At 36.6% G+C, this 7852-nt stretch overlaps 1 long non-coding RNA gene across 1 annotated transcript; it reads right to left on the reverse strand.

Moving 5' to 3' along the window:
* Nucleotides 1-3102: 3102 nt before the first annotated feature.
* Nucleotides 3103-6536, reverse strand: LOC122091154. The gene is made up of 2 exons (XR_006143838.1): nt 3444-6536; nt 3103-3312 (listed from the first exon to the last, which is right to left on the reverse strand). It is a non-coding gene; the product is annotated as an uncharacterized LOC122091154 (long non-coding RNA).
* Nucleotides 6537-7852: the final 1316 nt, after the last annotated feature.

Genomic DNA, 7852 nt, shown 5'->3' on the forward strand with positions numbered 1-7852 from the left:
ACGTGATACCTCTTCTAATAAACTTTTGTGAATCTCCCAAACATTTTCAAAATATAAATTTGTTGTGGGATACTTGGAACCAGAAAGCAAAACAGTAATTTCATAGAAGGGATACAAAAAACTCGTTAATCTCTCAATCTTCAACCATTGTTTAGAACTAGGACAAGTTTTAAAGTTGTCATCCACTAATCCAAGGTTCTCAAATGCTTTATAATAAAATAATGCAGAATCAAGCATGAGATAAATTGAGTTCCACCTTGTGGAGGCATCAGCACGTAAGCCCTTACTACTTTGTAATCCCAATTGCTTACAAATTTCCAGGAATTTTACTTTTCTTGCTTGTGATCCTTTCACATAGGCTATACTAGATCGCACCAACACCACAGAGTCATCTATGTGTTTCAGTCCATCTTGTACAATAAGATTGAGAATATATGCACAACACTTATTATGAAAGTGTAATCCTCTACATAAAAGAGCATTCTTCAAATTAAAATTTTTCTTCAGCAAGTCAACAAATTAGCTGTGGCATTATCTAAAGTAATTGAAAACAATTTCCGATCAATACCCCAGTCAGACAAGATTTTTGAAACCATTTCACAAATATGGATGCCAGTGTGTGGAGGTGGCATGATGCAAAACTTCAACAACTTCTTATGCAACACCCAATCCTTATCAATATAATGGGCAGTCAAAGCAATGTATCCATCATTAGTGATAGATGTCCATAAATCACTTGTCAAAGAAATCCTCCTAGCAAATGAATTAAGTAAATTCTTGATTCTAATGGACTCCAAATTGTATAACCTCAAAATATCTGACATTTGTGTGTTTCGAGCAATATGGGTATAGTCTGGAAAAAGGTATGTAGTTAACTCTCTGAACTCCTCATACTCAACAAAAACTAAAGGTAACTCATGTCTCACAATAAGCTTCGTAACTTTGTCACGCACAAAATCTTGGTCAACTTTTTTGTCTCTTAACGTCACTTTCCCTTCATTTACACCCAAAATCATTTGGGTGCTTGTGTTTCCTTTGTTTTCCCTTTTTGGGCAATGTAGAATATGTCTCCTAAGGCTTCCAGTTCCATTAATATTACTATCAGCCTTATAAACTTACATCTTTTGCATTCAGCTTGGTTCTTCCCATCATCAAAACCCTTCCCATCAATGATTGTGAACTCATCCCAAACTGCACTCCTTCTTTTCCTTTTTGGTAGTTTCATTTGTTTCAAGTGTTACGACACTTGAAGGTTCTGTTGATGGAATTCCAGGAATATATGATCCATCATCAGACATAACATCAGCATCTGACCCACAATCGGGATCATCTTCTATATTGATGGACATTTCTATAATTAATAAGAAAACATATGACATATTAATAAAATGAGAATACCAAGCATTACAAATTCAAAAATGACATCTTTAAGTTGGAAGCAAATAAGAATATGCCATAATTAAGAGATCCTCTATAAATCTTAATCACTTTCCCTTCTTAAATTAGCCTTATATAATATACTATTGCATGCTGAAATTTGATTCAAAATCTCATATTTGAAGAAGTTGAAAAAACAGAAATAAGATTCAAAAATAAAATATGGAAGGATAAAATTGACTGAAATTTGAATCTTGTTTTAATACTTGATCAACCAAATAGATTGAAAATTTAGAAGGGTTTAATTGGATGATAAACCTCTTTAAAATCCAACTAATGCAACCCAACTCCTCACAAGCATACTCGGATACCCCATTTCAGTTCTATTATATCACCATTTACAGCTAACTTCAAATTTACATGTTAACAACTCAGAGTCTTAGATATTTTATTCACAAAAGGGCCAAAAAAAGATGAGAAGCTTGAATCAAAAGAGGATATACCTGGAGGCTAGAGTACCAGAGAAAGAGCTGAAATTTGTAGAGAGAGAACTTGAAGGTTGCAGGGGTCTCAAATCGGCTGTTAGAGGAGGGAAACATTGGTTCTCAATTAAAGCACAAGCTTTACAGCTTTATCTGTCGTTGTTGTCGATATGCAAACCGTGCAATCAAACCAAAAAAAAGAGTTTTACCTGTTGAGGGATGATCGGCAACCAACAGGCTTCGAAATTTACCTGTTGAGGGACGATCGGCAACCAGCAGGCTTCGAAATTTACCCATCGAGGGACGATCGGCAACCAACAGGCAACAGGCTTCGAAATGGGTTTAGACTTCAGAGTAGTGTGAAGTGTGAACTGCGTATGCGATTAAGGCTTCAATCTTCACTTTCAACTTCAAGTTTCAGAACCCATAGCCACTGCAACTTCAAGTTTCAGGTCAGCAGCGTTAGCTATAGCCGCTGGCCGCTGCTGCTCACTCCGTCACGGCATCACTCACTTAGTTGCTTAGTTTTTTATTCTTTTGAAAAATTAGGGCTTCAAAAGCCTTTTGACAGATTGAAGTTGACAAACGTTGGGCACTTGGGCTAGTGTTGGTCCTGTACTCCTGTTGGACACTTGGGCTTCGCCCACTTGAGTGTTGGCCCACTTAGGTTAGTGAGTTTTAAGTTCAATTTTATCTCGGGTTGGTTTGGATCGGTTCTGATTTCAGTACATATTTCCGGCGTTTCCGGTGGCCCAATGGTCTAACCCAAACCGAATCGAGACCGGATTCAATTTAAAATACAAACCGAAACCGGCCCAATAAGCCATCGGTTCGATTTGGATCGGGCTTAATTGGTTCGGTCCGCTGTGATCCGATTTAACCGGTCCGGTTTAGATATTGACACCCCTACATAGGACATAAGAATTCATTCTTTTCATTCAACTTTTAAAAACTAAAATGTATATAATCATAAAATCCATTTGTTTCATTACACTTTCTACAAACATAGTACAGAAAGCAATGATTAAAAAAAAAAAAAAAAAAACTCCATCCCAAATGATCGTTTGTCTGAACCTATTGGTGCCAACCTAAAGAAATAACCCTTTTCTCAGGGCCAAATATATAGTAATTGCTAATATTGATCCTTAAAGTTGTGCAGCTACGTAGGATTGTACCTACCATTATACATCATGAGTGGAATTAGGAAAAAAATTTACACTACCAAAATAAAAAAGAATATATATTTTACGTAATCAAGACATCAATATATTATTATCGATCACTAATATCTAGTCAAGCCAGTATTACATTCCAAACTTGTCAAAGTCATCAAGAATTTACACTACCAAAGTAAAAAAGAGCATATCTTTAATTTATCAAAGTCCTGTTCCGAAAAACTTGGCTTTCTATCTTTTGATCCAAACCCTGATCAATGATCTCCTCCTTGCCACACCTGAAATGGCATGCCTAAAAAGACTTAATTCTTTCTTCTTGATCATATCATGAACTAGTATTTGACTAGAGAGAAATTTCAGGGATAGTATTCTCAAAGTAAAAGGAGGCACTAATCCTTTCATGGATTACCAAAATCTTTCTTCTAATCCAACAGGTATTGATAACACTACTCTTTCATTCTCAACTGATCTTTGACCTGTAAACAAAAAAAAAAGGTTAACAAAGAAAGCAACTAAAAGGAAAATTGGGTCAGAGCAGGTTGAATGGGCCAATGGTTCAGAAAAAAAAAAAGGATCAAATGGGTAGATTTGGTGTTTTGGTGATTATTTGTAGTTTCATCTTTGATTCAGTGTGAATCAGGAACTGGGTTGTCTTATGACCAGCACAAACTTGATATTTATGATTCCAATTACTACAAAAAGGAAAATAATTTTAAGAAATAGTAAAAAGATTAAGATATATGTGGGAATTTTTCTACAGGAACTATCCAATTGGAAGGTTCAAATGCATGAGCCATGAAAGGAATAGGCTACTATGTATTCCTTTGTTTCTCTGTTTTCTTTCACTTTAATGAACCCATGGAAATTGTCCTTTTTTAACCAAAGAAAGAAATGCCATATCTAAGGTGTATAAACACCACTACCACAAAGACCTATGCAACTAGAACACTGCTCTTCTTGAAAGAGGATGGGACCTTGAAGCCACTGGCAATTGAGTTGAGTCTACCACATCCAGATGGTGATGAATATGGTGCAATTAGTAAGGTCTACACCCCTGCTGAAGAAGTTGTTGAGGCCTCAGTATGGCAACTGACTAAAGCTTATGTAGCTGTGAATGACTCTGGTGTTCACCAGCTTATCAGTCACTGGTAGTTAAATGGTTCACATTGGAAGATTTGTGATAAGAACCTGATTCATAACAGTTTAATTAATGATTTTCTTATTCTGTTTGCAGGTTACATACGCATGCCCCAATTGAAAGCTTTTGAAGAATTTGGAAGTAGGACATCAGATTCATGACAGGTTCCACACATTCTTCTGATGAGGTCTATCTTGGGCAAAGGGACACTCTAAACTGGACATCAGATACAGAACCATTGGAAGCTTTTGAAGAATTTGGAAAGAGGCTAGTAAAGATTGGGAATAGAAGTATAGAGATGAACAATGATGAAAGATTGAGGAGTCGAATAGGGCCTGTCTTGATCCCATACACCTAGCTCTATCTAGACACTTACAATTATTCTGGTATTGGTGGGCCAACTGGAAGAGGAATTCCCAATAATGTCTCAATCTAAGGCTGAATTAACTGTAATGGTTCCAAAGTAGTTTTGATGCGGATCCGGATTCCAAGGACTGAAATCGGATTGCTTAGGGCCCACTTAATTAATCAATGGCACAATTTTATAACCCAAATATCAAAGAGAATGGCAGTTCTATAAATAAATGGAAGTTTTAAAGGAGGTGGCAGTTTTGTAATTAGGCAGAACTTAAAACACAAAAAAAGGTTCAATCGACTAATAAGCAAGGGCAGTTCAGGAAATCACAATTAAAGTTAGGACAAAAGAGATTAATAAGTAAAGGAAGGGTATAATGGTCAAACCAGGGGAGTAGTTACCCTAAATAACCCACGACCAAGTCTTCTCCTTCCTTGGTCGACCTACAAGAAGAGAAGGGGCAGCAGCTTGCGATGGGAGTAGCTCCTTCAAACCCTCTCTGTTAGGCATGAAATTTCAGGCGTGGGGTCGCAAGAGGAGGCTCTTCCAAATCCACATAATAGCTGGTCAGGTCGGCAGGCTGGAAGGATGTGGGAAGCACCCGAAACTGAAGATGGTGATAACACCCAGGGCAGGACTGAAACTTGACTTCAATCTCAGGACTGAGGAGGGCTTTGGAGCTGGAGCTTGAGGAGTTATGTCACCCAAGGGGAAGGAACTTACAACCAAAGTCTCAGTCCCACCAAATCGAGCACTAAGGAGTTCGATCCACTAATCTGAGGCTGTATCTATCACCCAGAACAGGGGATCAACCAGCAATAGAGAGAATGAATAGTATGAGAGGAAGAACAGAGGGAAAAAAAAAAGTCAGGGAAGGGGAAGAAGAAAACAACCCATGGCAGCCTTCGTTTCCAACCAAAACATCATTGTTCAAATTCATTCAAATCAAAATTCCCTCCTCCGCTGGCTACAGAAACACTATTTAAAGACTTGAAAATAAACCTACTTTCCTAATTGAAACTGGAACAAATATTGCATCTAAACCAGGATAGAAATAAAATCTCATCAAATAAGAGTACTGCCAAACTAATTCTAAACCTAAAAAGGGAAGTAATAAGGAAACCAATCAAAGGTATTTCTTCTAAATCCATTGCCCAACTGCATCAAGTTCATTCTTTAAGCAATCAGATTACTTAGTTCAAGAGTGGTAGAATGGAACTTGTATGTGATGTGGTACAGAGTAGCATACATATAGACTTGTATACAATACACAAGATGTAAATCTTATATGTCAGAATAAATTCTGCTTGTTTCTAATAAATCCTAATTCCATGCACTTCTTCTATCACCCAACATATGGCCATGGCATCATCATTGACATCGAAGCAACCTCCAGCCCAATCTAAAGATTATAATGTGGTTCCCAGTCACCTAAAGACTAGGTTTTCAAAACCAGCAACAAACAAATTAATAAATTTTCTAGAATTCAAGAGAAATCTCACCAAACCAATCCAGAAACTCAGATTTTGACCAAACCTTGGTCGAATGCTAGTTTAATGAAGAAACATGATATAAAATCTTAGATTAATCTAATGGACAGATTTCTGAGCTTTGATTAAATCCTACCCGAGCAAGGATTGCTTAAACAGAGAACTCCAGTCAGTTCAATAACCATATTGGCTCAAAAGAAAACTAAGTGGTCTATTAATCAGGATGGATACCATAGTAAAACCTTCGTAGTTTCTGATGGTTGAAATAGAAGATATTAAAGAATCCTAGTTTAACGAGGAAAGTTCAACTTGGACAGAATTCAGTACCAGTACCATACCAACAGATTTCAGAAGATGAGTTAATTATGATATTAGTCAGTAGACATCAATTAGAAACTACAATATATCTCTAAAACCAGAACTGATATATCACAATGCATGTATTGAAAAAGGATCACAACCATACTTGATCACAAAATACAAGAGAACCTTCAAAGAGAACCTTGAAGAAAAAAAAAAAAAAAATCCGTCCTTGACGGCTTCGACCATAAGCAGAAAAGATGAGAGAGAGAGAGAGAGAGAGAGAAAGAGAGAGAAAGCAATCAGCTAATTTCTAAACCTTCAATATACAATATTGTATCCTTAGATAATTTCAGCCATCAAAGGATCAAACTCATAAAAGAGAGAGAACTCACCAGAAGCTCTGTTGTCCGTACCCTTGCTTCCAACAAGGTCCGATGCAAAGCAACCTTTCAAAAGAATACCAAAGGGTTAGGGGAGTTCGTGAGAGATAAGATGGACAAAGATTTTGAGAGGGAATTGAGGTTACGATTCTCACTACTAAGAAAAAGTTTGAGAGCGAGAGAGAGAGAGAGCAAGGAATAGAACCAGGTTTGACCCTGGCTTCGATTCTCTCAATAGGAGCTTCAACTGGGACCAAGTTTCTAGGGTTTCAGTCGCCCTTAAGTACAAAACAGCCACACCAAGTTTCAAGAAGAGAGGAAAAGGAATGAAGGAGATCTGACGATCTCTAAGGAACTGCAACTACTGCCCAGAACAAGGTCTAGGAGAGAAAACTAGTAAGAAGAAGGAGAAGAAAAGCAAAAACCAGAATAATAGAGAGGAAGAAAGGAAGAATGTTAGATAAGAAAACCACCCATAGCAGTCATCGATTCAAGCCAAAACATAAATTTTCCAATTCATTCAATTCAATTTCTCAGTTGAGTTCAATAAACCTATTTAAAGACTGAAAACATACATACTTTCCTATTTGAAACAAATATTCGATCTAATTAAAACAGAAATAAAATTCTTATTCAATTAAAAATCTACCATACTAATTCTAACTCTAAAAATGGAAAGTAAATAAAAGATATTCTAAATCCATCGCCAAACTGCTTCAGCAGTACGGTGAATTAAGTTGCGGAAATTAAAATTCCTCTTTTTGGGTGACGGTCATATGTATTGTGTCATCCCATACGTTTTCTAAGACAATAAACTTTAACGTCACCCAATCCCATCACATTCTTACCCATTGAATTCAATAATAAAATATTTTGCGACAACAATTTTCCTTCATGGTAAATTTATAAAGGGTGACAGATATATTTACCGTCTCCGAAAACAATATTTGGTGACAGTTAGTTTTGTACCATCATAGTTAATATTTTTCAGCGACATCCTTATATAACCGTCTCTATAAATAATATATAATGACAGTATAAGTTTAACCATCACCCAAAATAATTTTATGGAGATGCTTATTTTTTTCCGTGGCAATATATTATTTTTGGAGACGAAAAAACAAATACCGTCACCCAAAACTATGGCCGAAA

Source organism: Macadamia integrifolia, chromosome 10 (genome assembly GCF_013358625.1).
Source record: "Macadamia integrifolia cultivar HAES 741 chromosome 10, SCU_Mint_v3, whole genome shotgun sequence".
Taxonomy (NCBI): Eukaryota; Viridiplantae; Streptophyta; class Magnoliopsida; order Proteales; family Proteaceae; genus Macadamia; species Macadamia integrifolia.